Here is a 22,485-nt window from a genome sequence, read left to right as displayed (position 1 = left end):
ATTTACTCTTGAAATGATGAAGTTTAGCTGGCTGTGCTGATATTTCCATTTCGTCCTTTAGATAAACGAAAGGAGAAAGCTATTATTAATATGGTTAAGGAGTAGTGAAAGCTAGATTGTGTGAGATATTTTGATATTATAGTTACTGTCTAAGAGTAAGATACCGATTGGTATTTAGCATTAGTTGACGTAGACATGGAAAAAGATGTGTTGATGATTTGATGGGAATAATTTTTTTCGGTTCTAAAGCATAGTCATATTGATCGTAAAATGTACACACTGCACAGTGTAAATTATGATGGAAATTTGGCTTGCAGGAAAAAATAGCTTTGAGATCATAGTATTGGCACGCGTGGAACAGATGTCTATCAGCAAAATGGGACGCTAAGCCATGATTCCTAGACGCCTTTCGTTAACAGTGTGAAATAACTATGACGTTGGTGAATCTTCTACTGACCGCTCGGTATTATTTCTCTTTTATTATATCCGGATGGAAACCCCCTTCCTGTCGTGGCTAACCTCGAAAGAAAATGTGGAAAGCGGTGGAATTCGACGCGTGCGGAGCGAGAGTGAGCCGGATCGTATGAATAAGTGATTACCCACGAGGTGTGGGAGCGGGAGCATTGGTGACGGCCGGGCGAGGGGGAAATTAACGCCATGCCAAGGGGTGGGATTACAAATTGGAAATTCACGGTCAAGCATCCTATGGGGACGGGACTTTGGAAAGTAATTCAAGGTTGTGATTTCAGAAATAATTAGCCATCCATTCTGGCAAGCGGAACTTGTGGGGAATTACTCTCATTCCAGGTTAATTATGGATTGGATGAGTTCTATGATGAATTCATCATCTGCCACAATTAAGAATGCAATTCACTGTGAACTTATGATTTGGCTTAGCCGGGACTCGAAACCGATACTCCCGATTGATGTCTGGGATTCACCTAGGAGGAAGCTGATCTGAAGGCACAACTTGTAGTGATCCTGACCACGTAAATGGGAAATCCCAGCGTTCGGATCTGGGTAAGCCAAGTGATTTTTTAAAGGCGAATTTCATCCTTAGCGTGAATAACGTTACATTCGTACAAGCATAGTTACTTGTTTCATGTGGTGCTATCGATCATCCACGGCTCTATACCCCGGAGTGTGTTTTGGTATCAACTATTTCTGGATGATTTTAAGGGGAAACCAATTAAAATCGTTGTAAACAGGATTTAACGATAAAATTCGCCACAAATAACTATAACAATTAGATGAAGACATGGAGAAATCAATACTTGTGCCGAATTAAGCCGAAATCTAAGCCTTTTCTAGTTAAATAATTAGAGCAATATGCATCTTAAATGAGAGAATATTCTTAAATTTTTTGATATACTCTCTCAAAGAATCTGGATTCTTAAAGGATTCACGGACTGTTACGAATAGTTTTAGTATGATTCCGGATAGCTGGGAGTTGAAGACATAATTTGCTCTATGGCAATTAAAAACAAGCCGGTGAGGATTTGTATAGTTATGACGGGATCCATTAAAATTTACAAATAAAGGAGATAGGAACAACCTAAATAGGAATTGATAATTTTGTAGAGGAATAGGGCACTGTTGGAGGATCGTGTGTCGTGCAAGGGTTTTCAAATTGACAAGTGATTGAAGATATGAAGTGTTACAATCAGACAGAGATATTCCTAAATCGTAATTATTTAATTTGAGAAATTTATTTTGAACACGTTCAAGCCGGATTGAGTCGATATTATAATAACATGACCAATTAACAATATATTCTAATTTGGAACGCAGCAAAGCGATATATCTACTGTCCTTATCGCATAAATATTGTTAAATTTTGGACAGATTCTTATAACGAATCCTACATTCTTTAAATTTCTACCAACAGTTCGGTCAAGCTTTAGTTTTAGCACATGCAAACATTAAAATTCTTTTGCTTCTTAATTTCCAAGATTTCAATTTTCTCACGCAGTCACGTCGTCAGTTGTTATCTGGCACAATTCCACAACGAGGGCAGTACTGAGTTACGATGGTAACTTTTAGACTTGTAAACGTGCCGTAGTTCCGATCAACGTCGATGCGATCGTAATGTAAACGGGGTAATACTCTATGACTCACAACAGCCGTTAGCTACATTAAATTTACTTATCATGGTCGATAAGCTCCAAATGCCAGCAATGGAGAGGTCAATGAAGAATGATGTGCAAAAACCAAAATATATTAAAAACCCACCAGAGTTACTATCTCGGGTATTCAAATCTGGAAGATAACGTTGAAGAAACCTTTTTACGACCTTTATTTCATATTTAGTCTCACGACTCTCTCCCCTGGAAAACGAGCTAAGATTTATGGTAACCGAGGGGAGAATAAGAGTGAGGCACTTGGAGAATATATGGGTTATCGATACACATCGTTCTGATGAATAAAAAATTTGTGCGTGCGGGTGTTCAGTACGGAGTAGTTCTTAACTGGATTGACGGGGAGTTGGATCTGAGAATTCTGCGATCGACTTCGAATCCAGTGGCGAGTGAAGTTAATCTTCTAGTGATGTGGACGTTCTGACACCGACTATTCCAATCGTCTCCTAGTCCTATACGTCGAAATACAGCTATAGTTGTAATATGCTTGCGGAAATTTGATATATTTTCCGAGTGATATTTTTTAATAGCCTTTGGATGGAATTTGGAATATTATTCGACTGCATTCTGCATTAATTAAGGTGTTAATTGTCCAGGAAATAATTATATTCAAGAGTTCTTATTAGTAAGTACATAATTATTATATACTACATGCATTAAAATATCTAACTATTTTTAGATTATACTATAATTATTATTATAGATATATATATAACAAAGTTCTTTGACTTAAATTACAATTAATTTTTATTTAAACTGAATAACTTTAATTAAGTAATGTCTTGCACATCACACAAATTATTACAATATTATTAGGATTTCCTTCCTCTTTACCGAGGGAGTTAGCGTTTAAGTATCTATTTCTATCCTTGTGATACAGAGGTTGTTTCAGGAGGAAAATGCAATACTTCAGGAGATGATGGGGAAGATAACTTTAATTTTTTTTGTTCATAAGTATGTGGTCGCAACTCCTTTGCTAATGAGCTATGGAAACCCAAATTTTTTTGGATAAATTTTGCAGTTAGAGATGAAAGCGGTTTTCCTTGGGTATCCAGGCTTTTGGAAAATTTATTTAATGCTCTGGATATTAAATAATTAAGTCTGGATGAAAATATGCGATTATAATTGCCTTAAACAATTCATGCTGGATGGTGACGGTTTTCCGGGTTTACACCGCGTTGATTCATGTTTTTGCGGACGACAGTTTCGGGCGCGTTCCAGCTCCCGAAACTGTCGTCCGCAAAAACATGAATCAACGCGGTGTAAACCCGGAAAACCATCACCAATCAACTCACCGCGGAAGCCTCCGTAATAATTCATGCTGGAGCTTAACTAAACGTGATATTTGCGTATCAGCAATATTTGAATGCGTATCAGCAATATTTGAATGCGTATCAGCAATACGATTGCATAATCTCACCCATATGAGATTAATTGCTGTATTACCATAATACTGTAACGAAAGAGTTGCGACCACGTGTGTATGGACAAAAATGCTTAATATAGCCTCCCCTACCAACTCCTGGAATGCTGCAGATAACTCTTGGATCACCCTTTATATGTGAGGTACAGAACGGATAAATTCTATATTTATCGAATAAATATGTTGTCCATAATTTGGGCTTATGTGCAGACATAGGCTGGGGATTGAGAAAAAATATTTTCATCACCTAAAGCTCTCAAATTTCTGCACGTTTCACGAGAAATATCTGTCAAGGATCGTAAGGGGTAGAGTTTACGAGAAAAAAAATCGGTTAATTTGCGCACAATAGGAAAGGCTTTTGCTGAAAAAGACTACGTTCATCGTCGGTGGAGGGAAAAATTGAGATTCTGTGTCGACGGGTCGGGAAATACGATCCAAAATGGTTCCATTCGGAGCGGTACGCCGAAGACGAAAGCAGACGAAAAATGAATAATTGAAATCAAACACCATTCGAGAAGGCGGAGCTCAACGAATGTTGGTGTCCTGTATCGTCGCTTGCGCTGGAAGTCGGTAAGGACTGTATGATGACTTCGGCGGGATGAGGGAAAGACAGGGGTTGAGACGGGGTAGGGGTGATGGGGAAGGAAAGGATACGAAAGGCCCTGTGATTCTCCCTCACTGTCGTCACCATGGCTACCTCATATCCTGGGTCAGAACTATTTTCGCGACTCCGGTAGAGTTTTTGGGTATGGCTGGTGGTAGGTAGGGTTACCAACCATGGCAATCTGATCCTTCCAGATGATATTTACGGTGTATAAACGCCTTTTTGTTCTCATTTGTCGTATCTGCTCGTTTTCGTTTTGAATTTGAGTGGAATCGAAAACTCTTCATTGTACATAATTAGCAGTATCCGGCGATACCTTGTGCAAATGTTTAATCTCCATGAGAATAAACTATGAATGGTAAACTTCCACACAATTTTATTTATATTTATTCTCTTCCTGGACGGTATATATAGAACGAGGAAGGCCAAAATTTGTACCTTGATAATGACACTATGTGTCGGAACCGGGAAAAAATGTATGCATCACAGGCCAAAATTTGGGAATATTTGTTGATTAGTGAGTCGGTAACCCTAACGAGAGGCGAAAATCTCAAAGCGTGTCGAATTCCAAATCTTTGTTTATTTTTATTGTCATCTCATTATATCATTTTTTTATGATTCTGTTATGAGAAATTATTATTATTTTTTATTTATTGTATTTTTATTTTATTCCTAAACCACCGAATACAGCTCATATTGGCCATTTTAGATCGGGGTATTCAACAAATTCAACAATCAAACGTACACGAACAACCATGCCCTGGATGGAGGAAAACTACCCAGGCGGAACTCAAACCCACGACCTCTTGTTTGGCAGGCGAGGACTTTTCCCCGCCGCCACCGAGGCCAGCGTTTATTATTTTAAACCAGCTGGAAAGATTCACCTATCCTAAGGGCAAATTAGGACTAGGCTCGGATAAAGAGGAAGAGAATTCACCCTATCTTACGCTGTTCGATCATGCCCGGCCCAGGAATCTTCTCACAAAATGGCGAGTCTGTATTAAAACAGCTTTTTTCCCGGGGTTAATCAGGTATTTTTGAATTCCAAGGTCTTCGACTTATTTTATGATTCGTTTTGATAAGACTCCCTGGGCGAAGATTATCAGCGGGTAAATGCTGACTTCTTTCAACTTCCACATATTTTTTATATCACCGGCCAAATTTTGATATTTTTGTTATTTCTCTCTTCCCGTAGAAACAAAGTTGTGATTCAGTGGCTCTGCTACATCAACTATATTTGCTCTTTGCTGTGATTTGTGGATCAGCCTTTAATAATAATTAATATAACTGTAATTTTTATTATTATCGTAATTATTATTGTCATTGTTAATATTAATATTTTTATAATTATTATTAAATTATACCCTTCTGTTGGTATTGAAACGTATCTCTCCACCTTGTAAACTGTTCACCGTTGTGGACATCAAGCCATCGCCGGAACTCCATTGGAATGGTCGATAAAAAAATTGGGAATGGACCATTGGTACCCTTGCGTCTGAGGCCTGTGCCCCACCCAACTACACCTGAGGGTCTCCTAACCCACATACAATGCCCTCTTCACCCCTCACGGTCTACTCCCCTTCCCAACACATCGCTTCATCACCCTGGGTCGGAGGGTGCTCAGGCACACCCCTTTTTCTCTTCCTTTCCATTATCTTTCCCCTCGCTGATCCTGACCTTTTCTCCTCCAAAGGGTTCCTTCTAAAAGAAAGTGGTCCGAGTTCGATCCCCCGCGGTGTCCTTCCTTTGTAGGGAGAAAAGGACGTAGTGAACTTTTCCTCTGATCACCCAGGACTCACCCGTCTTAGAATTTTCCGCTTCGATGGAACGCTGAGCCCAATTGCTGCAGGTAGAGTGGGCCTCTCGCCTAACGGAATTTTCTCCAGAGGATAGGAGTTCAATGGGTTTCCGTTGGGCTGAGCTAGGCTGAAAAACACGTGAAGAGCGGCGTAATCGTGTGGAAGGGCTTATGAGAGTTTTCATCCCGGTTGTGTGTCAGACTTGTGTGACATTATCGATTTCTTATCGTTTCATGGGAGGCTCTGCGAGACCATGGAGGAAGAGAGTAAATTATTGTAATTACATGCACTAACTAAATGTGCTAAATCGAGAGTTTTATCCACGATTAGTGCTGCCTGCCTTACGAAAAAACCTTCTGTGCATGAAATGAATCTGTAACTGTGAAATCTGATAATGTTTTGGCGGAAAATTTGTTTAAGCTTTAATACAACTTGATGTAGTGTTAATTTTGTTCTTAATACACGTTTCTCCGGAAGTAGTATACTACCTTCTAAGGTGGTGAGTCATTAATTCACCCTCGGCGAGAATATATTTTAAGCAAAAATGATTTCCCTGGGTGAAAGCAAATATACTCTTGTTGAGGGAATCGGAAAGCTTAGCTCCTCAAATGCTGGGTGTATTTCAAGTTATCAGTATTCGATGCATATTGGCAACTTTTAGGTGATGATAAAGGAAGGAGTTGGCAAACGAGGGAGAGGAAGGAAAAGTATAAAATTTTTAGATAGAATGTAGACCCTATTGTGAAGAGGGAAGTGCTTGAAGGAAGGGGTGGCTACCGATATTACTTTTAAATACCGCAAGGAAACGTACCTTAATCGGTAGAATGCTGCAATAATAATAATAGTGCTGTCTGCATCCATCATCCGGTACTGCTCTGTAAATCAGCGGTTGTTACCTGCAGTTTTCCTTCCATTACACCGTGTGGAAGTCGTATTTATCTAGATGTGTTAAAAGTTGTATCTTATACGCCAATTATACAATGTTTTCCTTTTCAAAATTTGTACTCATATTCTTGTTCATACAAATGAATAAATTTAGATGGTCCAATCATGCCTATATTTTGATTCCTCATGAATTCGTTATCTTGAAAAGCGTTAATTTTATTATTAAATGAATGAATCCAGTTTTATACTTTGGGTTTAGGTGATTAAATTTCATTATGTACTCATCAAAGTTGAAACGTTACTTGTTGGAGAGTATCATGCATTGATTTTCGACTTTCCGTCAATAATTTCGAGCATTTTTGCGGCGGCACATTCCGTTAGGCATGTAGCACATTCGTCATCCTAATTCTGTTACGTGCTCCTTTCTTCATCCGTGTTTGATGTAAATTTATGGCATTAAAAGTTAAACTTTTCAATGCCTTTATGTTGTACTCATCATTGGAAAATCGTTCGCAGCCTAAGAATGCCACTTTTGTTCATTTTCAACTTTCCCTCCAATATCTCACGTATTTTTGCTAAGACACAGTCCGTAAGCCACGTGACACGATCGGCATCCTAAATCCGTTACTTTCTAGTTTCTTCGTCAGTGTATGGTGTTAATTCAAGGCTTTGAAAATTAAACTCTTCCACGTCTTAAGATCCGTCGAAGTCACAAACGCGAAAAGCGTTAATTTTTATCCGTGAACTGAATGAGATATTCCATCATTTTGTTGTGAATTTAAGTAATTGTGTGCAAATCATCAGCAAATCGTTAGCATTCTAAGAATTCCACGTGTTCATTTTTAACTTTCCCTCCAAAATCCGCCGCATTACGTTCCACGACACAGAATATGATCCAGCTTGCCGTATTCTATAACGCCCGCTTTTCCCACGCGACGAGGAAAAAAAACAACAAAGGGCGAACGACAGTGATGGAAGCACTAACATGGATCGGGGGATGATGATGAAAAAAAAATCGGCTCGCGAGAGAGAAATTTTTCCGTCGAGTATCTTCCGTTCGATGTATGTTTTGGGATCGTCCGGAGGACATGTATTCGAGATAATATGTATTCCTTCCGCGTAGCATTGTCCACCCTTCCCCCCTCCAAGCCCTCACCCCACACCACGCAATCTCCCTTCCTCTTGCAGGGCTATCTCTTACGCTACCCCCACCTATCCTACCTCACGTAACATCTCTACCCCCTTCCATTAAACTCCCCCATATAAACTCCCTCCCCTACTTTCGCGCGAGAACCCTCCCTTCCTCCCCCCTATCCCTCCGGGAGCGGCGACCAATGAGAATTCTCCTCCGCTCTCGGTTACCCTAGCAACCTGCCTCCTTCGTCCTCGCGCTGGCTATCCTCCCCCTGCTCCTCCCGCGCCGCCCTCTCCTCCCCCGGCCTGCAGTCCGTCCAGCATCCACCCCCGACAGGCCGTCCTCATCATAGATAGGCCACACCGCGAATAATACATCTTCCAGTGGTCATTCTGTCGGTGATTTCAAAATTGCTCGTCACCAGCTAAGCTAAACTCTGAATATGAACTCATAATTCGTTTCTTTGTTGATTATAATTCTTTCAAACTTGATGTTTTTGGTTTTATATCATTTGCATGCTTTTATCCAAAGAGTGTAAAAACTTTAATTTTTGAATGTCCTGGATATCAGCTGGAGAAAGCCTTTAATTTACGTAATAACCGTTTCAAAATTGGTGTGTCTGGTTGAATATTAGATTCAACTTTTATCAAAGCAGTGTTCGAAATATTATATTTTTGAGCAATGAGGACTTCAGCTCAAGAAAACCCTTGTTTTAAGTTATAATTTATGATAGTAAATTTTTGTCGAGATTCATAAGTAACGCCAAAATATTTTTCTGATCCTCCGGCCAGCCTCCAACCACGACAAGTCACCCTTTTGATAAGTGTGTCACATCACTCATTAAAAATAGCATTGCTAATATTTCATCACCCTCCTACACCTCTCCAACCCTCATTGTTCATACTTCTTTCAAAATTCGCGTTTTTGGTGGAAAATAAGATACACCTTTTAACCAAACAGTGATGAAAATCTGATTTCTTTAATCATCTGGAAATAAATCGGAGGAAAAGTTTAATTTACGCAATACTTTTCCTTATAATTAATGTTTATCGAGATTTACGAGAAACACCAAAGCATTTTCCTCATCATCCGGCCAACCTCCAACCACGATATCAAACGTCACATCAGCCAAAAATCATCGTATTGGCAATATTTCCCTGTGTATATAAATACCTATCACTCGCTTAAACAGTGCATTAGGATAATTAAAACCAGCATAATTAGAGATTGTTTTTCATAAAATATTTTTACAACTACATGGGACTTTTCATCTGCAGCTGTTTAATGAAATAATTTTTGAATTTGCAAAGTTTTGTTTTCGGACAGGCCACACAACTACACGAAAGGAATCACTACGACGTACGACCCATTTTATACGTCCCTATCGGAATTTTTTTTCACCCTATTGTACATATTCTTTTGCTAATCGGTCTCTTTGGCGCATCACCAGTAATATTTTACTTCGCCAAAACTATTTCTCCTCAAAAACCTTTCACTGTCGACTGCAATGTTAGTCCTAAACACAAATCCTATGTATTGCAAAAAATATGGATTAATTTGCTACATCGATATCGGTGTGATAATCATTCCTGTGTAGTCCCGCAGACGATATAGTAGCATGCTAGCATTATCATCTGCTGGAAACCTTTCACATCTATTTTATCGATTTGCTTGCCAATTAATGGTTTCGATATATAAAAGAAAATATCGAATATTATTGAATGCGTATATGGATCTGACTATAGTAAATCCATGACAGCGTAAATCAATGTCAACCTGTATCATACTCTACCAAAATTATCTCTCCTCAAAAACCTTTCGCTGCCGCCCTTAATGATTGTCTTAAAATATAATTTAGTGCATCGCTGAAAATATACAGTAATTTTTATCGTCGATGTCGGTGTAGTAATCATACCTGTGTAGTTTCGCAGTCTATATAGTCCATTGCTAACATTATTGTCTGCGGAAACCTTTAACCATCTTATAAATCGATTTCCTTGCCAACATATTTTTCGATTCATCATCGAAAATATTGATTGCCAAGGTGTGCACGAGTCCGATTACACGCCAACGTCAACAGAATCGCTCCGCAGAAACTTCTGCGATCCCAACCCCTTCCTCATGCTGTTCTTCCCCCTCTGGCGCCTTGGTTAGCAGCAGGGAATCGTTTATTAATACGCGTCCCCCGCATCATAATTAATTACCCATCAACCGCCATCGCATCCTCCTTGCGAGGGAAGGGGTGGTGGGAGAGAGAGAGAGTGAATTCTCGGTGCGTTCCCCGAGATGAGGGGTGAGTCGTCGGCTCCATTGTTTGACCATGACTTACTTCCAGCATCTCTTTAAAATGTTCGTCGGGTGCCCTCTCGTTGTTGTGGGGGATGCTCTTTCCTCCGGCGAGGGATACGGTGACAGGAAGGAGGGGATGGGATGAAGAAAGTTGCTGAGCCGAGTAATAAGTAAGGAGGTGGTTGTGGGAGATAAAAATAGATTCTAATGAAGGTTCAAGATGATATCTTTGGATGCAGTGATCGAAATCGGGATAAAAAATTGATTCGATTGATCGAAATCAGGATTCAGATATTGATTAAACTACGTTGGGATTGCTGATTGGGCTATTCTAAACAAGTGTGTGGTATTTTTTCATCTTCACTGTTCAACAATCCTAAGATTGGTTTGACGCAACTCTCCACTCAATTCTCCTATCGGCTAATCTTATTCTATCTACGTATTTATTTTATTTCACATCCTCATTTACCTGTTCCATATATTTTGTCCGCGGTTTTCCCTTTCGTACTTGGTTATATTTTATATCAAGCGGAATCAATAAAAGTGTTTTAACGGGAGTCGCTGTTGCTGAGGTAAGGAAACATTCAAATCGAATAGAGAATCGGAAAAGCTGAAATGCAGTAAGATTTTAGATAATGACCTCGATTATCACCGTGTCTACTTCATGTTCACGGGAGAATCTAGTGCTGAAAATGAATGTAATTGGTGGATATGGAAGACGTATATACTCTCAGATTGTACACTCCCACGTATCAATAGGATTCATCCTTAGACGGTATGGCGTAATTGAAGTTTTCATCGAGGTTACTGATCCCGGGGTAATATTCTAGTGAATGGTGCGTTTGGAGGGACTCTATTGTGATGGAAAAGATGATATTTCTCTCCCTCTGGACCTTGCAATCGCTCGGTGTGGCGCCATCTGTGAATGAGCGCTGGGTTTAGGGGCGGAGACGAAAAAAAGTAGGAAGGAGTTCTGTGCTGTGTCTGCTCCGGTTGGCGTCACCGTGCTCCGTTCTCCTTATTCGCGTGTTCGTGTCGCGAATATCTTTTCCCGTTTCGTTCCCAGTGGAGACCTCGACTTTCGGTGGTTTATTTTTCAAATGAATGAGTTGAACGGAGAAGAATGGGAATGATACGTTTTTTTCTGGCCGATCGCACCTGCTATTTGGTAGACGAGAGACTATATCGGTATTGACTCCGTCGGCAATTTCTCTCTTTAGCTAAAATTGATGAAAAAGTCGTGTTTTCAAATTATGACCCTCAGTACTTTATTGGACATTGTTTAATGAAGACATATCAAATTTTACCGTACATATTCGTGTTTTACTCGGGGTGTTGCATTGTTTTGTAGATATTTCCAATGCTTGCATTCATACAAGTTCATCATTTCCCCATGACAGAATTTTTCTTTATAGTCGCTTTTATGCGGTATTCTTTTGGAGACACTATCGTGAATTTTGAAATATTTTTTAGCTATAAATATGAAATGCGGTCTTCTTTGTGTGCTTGAACAAATGAAAGGGTACCATCATTGTGTCTCTTGTGGGTAGTCTCATTTATTTTTGTTGTTTTGTTTTTATAAAAGCCTGTAATGGTTAATAAAATCAATAATGCGAACATTAATAACAAAACGTAAATATGTTAGGTCACTTTCAGATTCGTTGTCCATAAAGATTATCACTTGAATTATGAACGGTGTTTAAAAATGGAGTTTGTAAGTGAAGATTAATATTAAAGTAATCCAAAATACGGTTGGAAGTGGTAATTTCATCGTCTAAAATATGTCTCGGACATTCGTAAACGTTAACGCCCTAAAATAATGGATTTGTAAATCTTAGAATGATTAACTCTACACATACTTGCAAAATATGCTTTGCCTTCGTCTGCGCTTCACTCCAGTTTTTCTTACTGTTTGCGGAAAGCATATCGGTGAAAGACCTCTATTTGACCCCAAAGCACGAGATACAACTGGATTGTTATATCTCGTGCTTTGGGCTATAAGGAACAAATTTTATGTGAAGGCCTTTTTGACCCGTTGATACCTCATGTTTTCTTCTCAATCACTTAGTGCCTCCTTCGCAAATCTATATCCTACTGTCACCACTTTCGGTGGTAAAAGTTGTCCGAATTCCCCGCACAGCAGAAAAACCGGTTGAGATTACATCATACAAACATGCGGCTCTTATCACGGATGAGTTTTACGTCATTCAGAGACAATCACAATATCATGTATTTCTTAAATCAGTTTCATAAGAATTTCCATTTCATTGTGGTATTCATGTATCGATACATTTTTGAGTTCGAAGTTGTGAGAATTAGTTGATAATTATTTAGACTTAAGATGTATTCAAAGTACTAGATAAATTTAGCCCTCTTACAGATATTATACTTGATGAATGAAAACTTTTTTTACTTTGTTTTTCCACACATGCTTTATTAACACGCGACCATGGTTTCGACGCACTCATCGCCAGATGATGACGCAGTGCGTCGAAACCATGATCGCGTGTTACTAAAGCATATGTGGAAAAACAAAGTAAAAATTTTTCATTCATCATGAGCAACTTCCATAAAGTAACGCCTCAGGTTATCAACTTCAAAAGATATTATACTTATTGAGCTATTGATTTTTTCATAGTACTGTACCAACTGATCGCATAGATCAAATCTCTCGCATGGCTAATCGAACATTACTTTTTATTCATTACTGCTACTGTGTTCTGATTTTTTTTGCTTCAAATCGTTCGTGAGAAGCTCATCGGAGCAAGACCTTCATTTCACCTTGAAAAAAAAAATAAATTGATAGGTATCATAATCTAGGAACAAAACGTTTATCTAAAGGCACTTTTAAGATTGGTGGCACTTTTTCTTTTGTATTTCATTTTTATGCCCTCCTTAAACATTTTCTCAACTCAGTGAGTGAAAACAGTTAGCGGCGTTGTGCAGATAAAGCATTGACAAGCAAGCGAACGACAGGTGATATATCTATCAGTCAAGTCTTTTGTGGGAGTCAAGTCTTTTTAGAGTACTGGTTTCAAAAAGATTGCAGGCTAGAGTTCTTTTGCCGAAGAAAAATATCTCTCGTTTTATTGGAATATATTCTTGGGAAGGTGTGTAGGGAATATATTCTTTGATAGCAAATTGTCTTATTAAGGTCTCGAAAATTTATTCATATTATATTCGTTTGGTTTTGAGCTTTGGTTTTCTTATTGATTGGTAAGACTAATAATAATAATAATATGGGAATAAAATAAAAGCTTGAGAGAAATATTTTGGCTATGCTAGATCTTAACTATGGTCTTCAATTAAGAGAGGTGGCGAGATTTTGTCACTCTTGGAGGAAACTGCTGCTGGATCAGATTAACGAGACTTTCTAAGTTGTATCAAACAATTTATAAAAAAAACAATTTTCATACAATCCAAGTTAACATAAATGTTATTTAGTAAAATCATATTTTAATTTTATGACTTTTTCTTAAGTTTAACTATGATATTTCATAAAATCACCTTCAAGTTTCAGACTATATTCGATACTACCGATTAATTTCTGGCGTTTTTCAAATACAAGGCAATACATTACCTTTTTTTATATTGGCGAACCATATTTCGTGACCACATCATTTGATTAACCGTGATAAAGTGATTTTTTCTATCTGTTAATTTAATGAATTATTTTGAGAGTGGAAAGATAGGATGAGCCTCTGGAAATTACGAAAATTCATGTAAATCAAACTCATTCATTCATCCAATTCAAACTCAAACTCTACATCGTGGCTCCATTTTATACCCGTGAATGCTATGGCATACTCAGCCGTCGAAACGTTGGGACCAACTACCCAAAACCTCACCCGGAAACTCGAGAATCATTCCTTCAAACTATGCACTGGGAAAAACAAACATTCTACGTAGTTGCTCCCCATTCTACCCCTGAAGACGATGGTAGACTCAGCATTCGAATTTTCGGGACCTACTACCCAAAAAATCAACCGGTGGGAAACCCGAGAATAATTACTTAAAAAATACGCCGATAAAAATTCAAATTCAATACTCATATTGAAATAAAATGTAGTTGCACTATTCCATAATCATTTAATGAGTACAAAGTTTTTCGGCTGGTACAAGATTTTATTATTAAAGATACTCTTTGAGCCTAAACGCTTTAATTACACATAGGTTTTTTATACATTAAAAAAAATAGATTTTGATGCCCTAATACTGAAAAAAAAATATTTAAAAAATTCCATCTCATCAATTTTCTTCACAATACTAAATTTTATATTTTTATTTCATGTGAAATTTTTATTTAGTTAAAATTTTATTTTATTTTTTAAGCTTCAAATTTAATTATGCAAAAGTGCAACTACCTTTCATTTCAAAATATCGAACTTTTTTCACTCCTGAATCGGTTGAACAAATTACGTCATGTAAGCATTAAAAGAACAGAGAAATGGCACTTTTCCACAGTTTAATTGAGAGTATGACAGGTTTCGACTGTTAGATCATTATCAAGTGCAATACAATTACAATTGCAAGTACAATTGTACTTAATAATGACCTAACTGTCGAAACGCGTCGTACTTTCAATAAACCTGTGGAAAAGTGCCATCTCCCTGTTATTTAATGCTTACAGGATGTCATTCCAACATATTTCGCCTGTTTCTGTTACTTTTAAATTACGTCATGTTGTTATGAGCGAGGTTCAAGTTTCCTGCGATGCTGATCCGGATGATGTTCCCCTCAGACACCCTGTTGCAATGGGGATGGCGGAACAGGCAAAAATCACCGTTCAATTTAGCAGGCGATATCTTTCCGCCCGTCAGCACCCGATCAAAACCACCCTGAGTAAGACGCAAGGTGACGCGATCAGCTCCCCATAACACGGGGGCAGGAAAAACCCTTCTGGGCATGCGGGCATCCATCCGGAATGCGACGGCCCATGCGAAAGGGTTTGCGTGCTTGAAGCGGGGGACTCCTGAGGGACTTAAAGGCCGGGATAGAGTTAAACGAGGGGTGCCCTTAAAGGGGTGAGACGACGTGTTAATTTCCCGTCAGGGAGAGAGAGAGAGATTGAGGCCTATGGGTGGGGAGGCGTGAATATATATATATATATATAGCCTTATTCCTGGCTAACCCCTACGTCCCTCGACCTATCCAACCCCTATTTCGATCCCCCACCCGCCTGTATACCCTTAAAAAACCTCCCTCCCTCCTCTCGCTAAGGGTACCCACCCTCATCTTCAATGCTTTCTTCCTCCCCCTATCTATCCCATGACCCCCCGCCAAAGCCCTCGTATTTCACCGCATTCTTCGGCCCCATCTTTCTTCTTCTCTCCAACCCTTTAAAACTCATCGCTCCATCCGGGACCCCTCATCAGCATCCAGACATATTCACTGCCTCCCCCATCCCTCGCCATCGCCTCTCATTCGTCAACTCCTGCAATTGGGTTTCAGGGGTGTTCTGTGCTGGGGTCGTCTGCTGTGGTTCTTGGTTGCGGACGGCGATTATCTTCCGTCTTCGGTTTCTCCTTCGCTCCTCAAAATGTGGCAAAATTATGATAGGGAACGTTATCCCTTGAAATATCTAGAGTGATTCATTAGAAATTAACATGGCGAAGGAAAACATCATGAAAAGTTCGTCATTTTTATCACTGGTCAACAATCCTAAAGGCCGTTTTACACAGTACACGGAATTGCGCAATCTGACGTACGTGCGAAGGCGCAATCAAAATTGCGTCGTATAAAGCGGTGAATTGATAGAACACATGCGAGAATGCGTGGATGCGGCACGGCAAAACAGCCCCTGTTCTAATTTCGTTCATGCATTCGCGCAATTCCACGGCATTTTAGAAATTAATGCAGCTCTAACCTGCGCAATTCCGTGCCCCGTGTAAAACGGGCTTAAAATTGTAGGTTCGAAGATTTTCGCGGCGTTGATAAGATGATCTCTACATTCTCTTCGGGTTTTCACCACGTCCGTTGGCTTTTGGCGACAATAGTTTTGCTGACATTGCAGTCAGCGTCTTCAGGCCGAAGGTGAAGTAACTCGGAAAATTTTGCGCCTTACATAGGCCTTTATATTCTGCCTTATATAGGCCCTGAAGACGCTGACTGCAAAGTCAGCGAAATTGTTGTCGCCAAAAGCCAACGGACGCGGTGAAAACCCGAACCCGTTTTCATACTCTTCTAAATGTTCTAATGTGTAAAGATCTCCAGGGTTTACACAACCTTCACTAAGTGTGAATGCGAAAAAGTTTATTTAAAAGGAATGCGCGATTAACGAATCCATTCATGGCGTGAGAAATGATAATATAAATTTTAATAAAATTATAAATTGGCCATTGAAATAATCATAAAAATGTCATTGAAATTATTCAGATAAGTGATATCATAATACTGTAGCGCCGGTTCGCTGGAGAAGGATATTCAAAATAACGTTCGCTCACTTCGAGGTTCAAACCACAACTCCTTTATTCTCTCTCTTTTACAACGGGCCCCAAAAGCCCTTCTCCCGTCGAGGGCTTCACGCCCCCACCTCCTGGGTTTCCCCCAAGAGTCCATGTCCTGAGTAGCGGACAGCGCTCCGCTACACTGCCCCCTCCTTTCAAAGGCGTCGCGCCCTCGCGACGGTCAGCATAGCTGGAACCTTCGCTGTCCTCGGATCTCGGAAAGTTGGCGCCTTTATCTCCTTACCTCTGAAACGAAAAGAAAAGAGACCACCCCCCCGGAATTACTCCTTCCTCAGAGCCCGGCTTGAAACCTTTCTGGCTCCCTTGTCACCCGTCTGGGATATCGCATGGTCGGCTCAATAACCGCTTCAGCTGGTGGCTCCTCTCTCGCTGCCGGAGTCGCTTGGCCCTCCTGTGTTGGTGGAATGGAGAAAAACTTCCATCCACCCCCTCCGCGGACGACCGGTTTTTCCCTCGCTGTCTCGGCCTCTCTTGGCCCATCTTTTGTCTCTTCAACTCCGTCCGTATTCTCACATTCCTTTTCCGTGTCTCCTCCCGGTCTTTCCTCCCACCTTTTGAGTCGGTTGAAGTGTACCACTAGGCGGCGGCGAGGATTATCCACCTTCTTCACTCGGTACGTGACCTCGGACAATTTCCGTATGATTTGGAAAGGACCCGTCCAGGGGCGATGGAATTTGCGACACTTCCCTCTTGCCGTAGCGGGATCGTGGAGCCATACCCTTTCCCCTTCCTCAAAGGGTGCACCGTGACAACGGCGGTCGTATTGTTCTTTTTGCCGGAGGTGGGCCGACCCAAGCCTCTGCCGTGCGAGATCATGGGCTTTCTCGAGGCTCTCTCGCAAGCGTCTCACAAAGTCGCCTTCTTTCGCCACCCCCCTCTGCACGTCAGGGATCCCCCACTCTAACTCAATGGGAAGGCGCACTTCTCTGCCAAACATAAGAAAATAAGGTGTAAATCCTGTGCTGCTGTGTTTGGCCGACCGATAGGCTAGCATGACGGAATCCAAATGCTCATCCCATTCGGATTCCATATCCGTCCACTGGCTCAACATAGCTAATAATGTTCTATTGAACCGCTCGACTTGGCCGTCCGACTGTGGGTGGTAGGGTGATGTTCTTGTTTTTACCGCCCCAATCACTTTACACATCTCTTGGAAGAGGCGGGATTCGAATTGGCGTCCTTGATCAGTATGGATTTCCCGTGGCACTCCCCACCTGCACACGAAGCCCTTAACATGATGCGCCACTGTTTCCGCCTCTTGGTTATGCATGGCATACGCTTCGGTCCACTTGGTGAACTCATCAGCGACCACCAATATATATTTATTTCCCAACTTTGTTTGAGGAAGTGGTCCTAAAATGTCCATGGAAATCCTTTCCATCGGTCCTCCCGTCGGGCAATGACCCAGTGGTGCTCGTTGCTGGTGAGGCGGGGATTTCCGACGCGAACAATCTTCACACGTGCGGCACCAAATTTCCACGTCTTTTGTGTATCCGGGCCAATAGTAGCGCTCTCTCACTTTACCTAGAGTTTTCTCATACCCTAAATGGCCTCCGACGGGCGAATCGTGCAAAGCCCTAAGAATTTCGTCCCTAGCCTCAGCAGGCACAATTATCTGGAGACGGAAGGCGTCCCTTCCTTCTTCTTCCCACCTTCGAAAGAGAGCCCCATCCTTAAACACTAGTCTATCCCATTGTGTCCACAAAGCCTTCGCCCTCGGGCAGTCACCCCTCCTCTCTCCCTCGGACGGCCGAATTCCTGCTTCGAGTGCTTCCATTACCCTTCTCAGCACGGGGTCTTTGCTTTGTCTGTCTCTCACGCTTTCACTGGGGGCCTCTAAGACGGCGTCGATTTCCGCTGAAATCAGCTCCCCCTCTCCCCGAGCGCACTGTTTACAAACAGACCGGGATAAACCGTCGGCATTTCCATGTTTGTTTCCCGGCCGATGCACCACTAAAAAGTCATACTCCGACAATTGCTCAAGCCAGCGAGCAACTTGTCCTTCCGGTTCTCGAAACGATCTCAACCACTGTAGGGAATTATGATCGGTGCGCACCACAAACCGTTTGCCTAATAAATATTGGCGAAAATGGCGGGTAGAATTTACTACCGCCAAAAGTTCACGCCTCGTCACACAATATTGTTTTTCGGCACGTGAGAGCGTCCGACTGTAATAGGCCACAACCCTTTCCTCGCCTTCCTGTCTCTGGCTGAGTACGGCCCCGATACCCATCCCGCTAGCGTCACAGTCGAGCGTAAATTCGCAGTCCAACCGCGGGAAGGCCAAAATCGGTGAACACGTTAGCTTTCGCTTAAGAGTCTGAAAGGCGTCTTCACATTCTGCACTCCATTTAAATAAGGCATGCTTCTCGGTCAACCTGTGTAGGGGGCAGGCTATCTGTGAAAAGTCTCTAATAAACCGCCTGTAGTAAGATACAGTTCCTAGGAACGCCCTAAGCTCCTCAAGGGATGCTGGAGATCGCCATTCTGTGATCGCGGCAATTTTATTAGGATCCGTCGCGACACCATTTTTGGAGACTATATGGCCTAAAAATTTCACAGATGGTTTCATGATTTGGCACTTCTCAGGCTTAATTTTCAGTCCCGCCTTCCTTAGGCGTATCAACACATCTGTTAGCCTTTCTACGTGCTCCCTAAAATCCCTTCCAAAAATTATGACGTCATCCAAGTACACCAAACAAGACCTCCACTGTGCACCCGCGAGCACTAGGTCCATTAGTCTTTGGAATGTACTGGGTCCGTTGCACAATCCGAAAGGCAGCACTTTAAACTGATATAGACCGTCACCAGTGGTAAAGGCTGTCTTTTCTCGATCAGCTTCCGCGACCTCGCACTGCCAGTATCCTGACGCCATATCTATTGTGGAGAAAGCTGTTGCGCCGGCGAGCGAATCGAGAATGTCGTCCATGCGGGGGAGGGGATAAGCATCTTTGTGAGTCACGGAATTCAGACGCCTATAATCAACACAAAATCGCGTCGATCCGTCTTTCTTTGTCACAAGAACGATCGGTGAACTCCAAGGAGATGATGATTCTTCGATTATATCGTCCCTCATCATTTCCTCTACGATTCGTCGCACTTCTCCGCGTCTGTGGATTGGCAATCTCCTGGGAGGTTGCCGAATCGGGGACACATCCCTAGTCTCTATTGTGTGCTTAAGAATGTTTGTACGCCCTAAGTCGTAGGGTCCTCGAGAGCACACATCTGAAAACTCATTCAACACTGTTTTGAGTTCCTCTATTTCCGCTTCACTAATATCGGCACAGTTTAAGTCAAAGAGGGAAGATGCTGGGGGGAGATGCGCGTTCTCCAGACTAAAAACGGGCTTTTGACATGTTTCCACTTGTTCTCCACAACACTCGTGCAATACGCCCACTTTCGTGTCTTTGTATAGAGTCACTGTCTCTCCCAAGGGATTCAGGAAAAGCATATTCACCGTATCCTTCACGTTATGCAAAATCCGCGCACCGAAAACGCCATAACGCTCTAAAAGTTTTGGGTTTGGCTCGATTATCCCCACTTTTTCTTTGAACCCCGGGTCCGAGCTCACCAAACACTCCACTACCACTTCGTGGTGAGGAGGAAGAACAACGTTCTCCTTCAACGTCACTGCGCAGCCCCACTCGCACTTTCCCTCACTTGAGAGAAAAGGCACCGCTTTTCCGCGGAGAAGAATGCAATTCCGGGAAAAAGCCACGTCACACTGATGTGCTCGCAGAAAATCGGCACCCAGGAGGCATCCCTTCGATAGGCGCGGGGCGATGAGCACATCATGAGAGAACTCTTCCCCTCCGATCTGAAGTATCACTTCACCCTTCCCAAGCACCCGTAATGGCTCCCCATTCGCCGTTATTAGTGTCACATTGTCTGTTATGATTTTCCCCGAATTTTCGGTGCGGCTCCATATTTCTTCCGATATCAGTGACACTGCCGCTCCCGTGTCTATTAGTATCTCGACGGGGATCCCCGAAACGGATCCGCGCACCAGGGGCACTGACTCGGACAAAATTGTCCAAATTTCCTTTACTCCGCGTCCTCCGACGCCCTCGAGCGGTGAAGTAGTGTCTCGGTTTCCTTTTCCGTCTGCGGCCGAGAAGGTTACCGTCTCCTCGGCCTCCCATCGTTTCCCGAGAAGGAAAGCCGTGGGCATTCGGCCCTCAGATGGCCCTCCTCGCCGCACATCCAACAGCGCGGCCGATCTCTGCGCCTCACACTGGAATTAGGGCGCCGCCTCTCCGGAGCGGGAGCGGGGTCGTGGTCCTCACCACTCGACATAACCATCCCTCGTAGAAATTGCAACACCTCTCTCATTGTCTCTGAGTTCTGTGTCAACGCGGCCTCCATTCTGTCCTCGCGACCACACCCTCGACTCCCCACACCGATATCCTGTGACCTGACGAGCGTCGCCGGCGCCAACGCATTCACTCCCCTGGTGGATGACTCGGCGAAATGGATTGCCTCCATCTCGATTGCAACGCCGATTGCTTCCTCGAGGCTAGCAGGTCTCGCCTGCTTCACCCACACCCGAATGTTCCCGTCGAGCCCATCGAGGAAGCGGTCGCGCACTACGGCCTTTCTCGCATCCTCGGGCCAGGAAGGGTATGCGCGCCGAGCAAGGCGCCCGAGGTCCGTGGCAAAGGCGGCGATGTCTTCTCCGGGGTTGCGCGCCCTTTGGACGAATCGCGCCTTCTCCTTCTCGCTCGCTTCCCTTGGGTTGAAGCGCCGCCCCAACGCCTCCCGCGCCTTTTCATAGCTCCCTCTGTTTTCCTCCGGCAGATCACGAAACGCCGAGAGAGCGTTTCCTGTGAGGCAGAGTCTCAGGTAGAGCGTCTTCTGCTCCTCAGGCCATTTATTTATTTCCGCCACTGTCTCAAATTGGAAGACCCAGTCTTCCCACTCCTCCGCACCACTAAACTTCTCCGGCATCACCATACCCGCCATGGCTGCCGCCGCCGAACCGCACGCAAAATCTCAGGATCGAGAACACAATCCTACCGACTGCGCCAATGTAGCGCCGGTTCGCTGGAGAAGGATATTCAAAATAACGTTCGCTCACTTCGAGGTTCAAACCACAACTCCTTTATTCTCTCTCTTTTACAACGGGCCCCAAAAGCCCTTCTCCCGTCGAGGGCTTCACGCCCCCACCTCCTGGGTTTCCCCCAAGAGTCCATGTCCTGAGTAGCGGACAGCGCTCCGCTACAATACCAAAGAATGCTCTTTCGAATGTTATTTCCATCTAAATTAGATTTTTCCGCAATTAAGGTAATTTTTATAATAGAAATCCCATTCCAATGATGAAGGAAAAATTAAAACGCGGCGTTTAAAAAAAATTACCAGCATTTATGGTGTAACTTGACCTCCTAAAGAAAGACGAACAATATGTCCCCGTCGGGGTCATATCATTCAGGACCCTTCCGACGTCGTTGACTCCTGATATTATGTCCCATCACAGAGAAAATTACGTATTTTACGATTAATAAATGCATTTGCCTGCTCCGGAACGATTACACCATCGAACATAATATGTTGCCATTTTTCCGTTTTATTGCTGTTGGAGGTTATTAAAATGCCATCACTCTATACGAGGTTGAATTTCCGTGCTATTATTAAATTTAATGGCTTTTGTGTTTTTGAGGGCCATTAAAGTTAGAAAAAAACCTATAATTGCACCGAGGGATTCAAGAAAAGGTTCAAAATGTGCATCGTTTGATTTATTGCGCTCAT

At 42.4% G+C, this 22,485-nt stretch overlaps 1 protein-coding gene across 1 annotated transcript in view; it reads left to right on the top strand.

The window, feature by feature from the left end:
- LOC124161021 (POU domain, class 3, transcription factor 3) overlaps nt 1-22,485 on the top strand; it is a 495,257-nt gene that overhangs the window by 242,350 nt on the left and 230,422 nt on the right. The gene's annotated exons all lie outside the window — the stretch shown is intronic.

This window comes from Ischnura elegans, chromosome 6, assembly GCF_921293095.1.
Source record: "Ischnura elegans chromosome 6, ioIscEleg1.1, whole genome shotgun sequence".
Lineage (NCBI taxonomy): Eukaryota > Metazoa > Arthropoda > Insecta > Odonata > Coenagrionidae > Ischnura > Ischnura elegans.
This window is presented reverse-complemented; position numbering and strand designations above follow the sequence as displayed.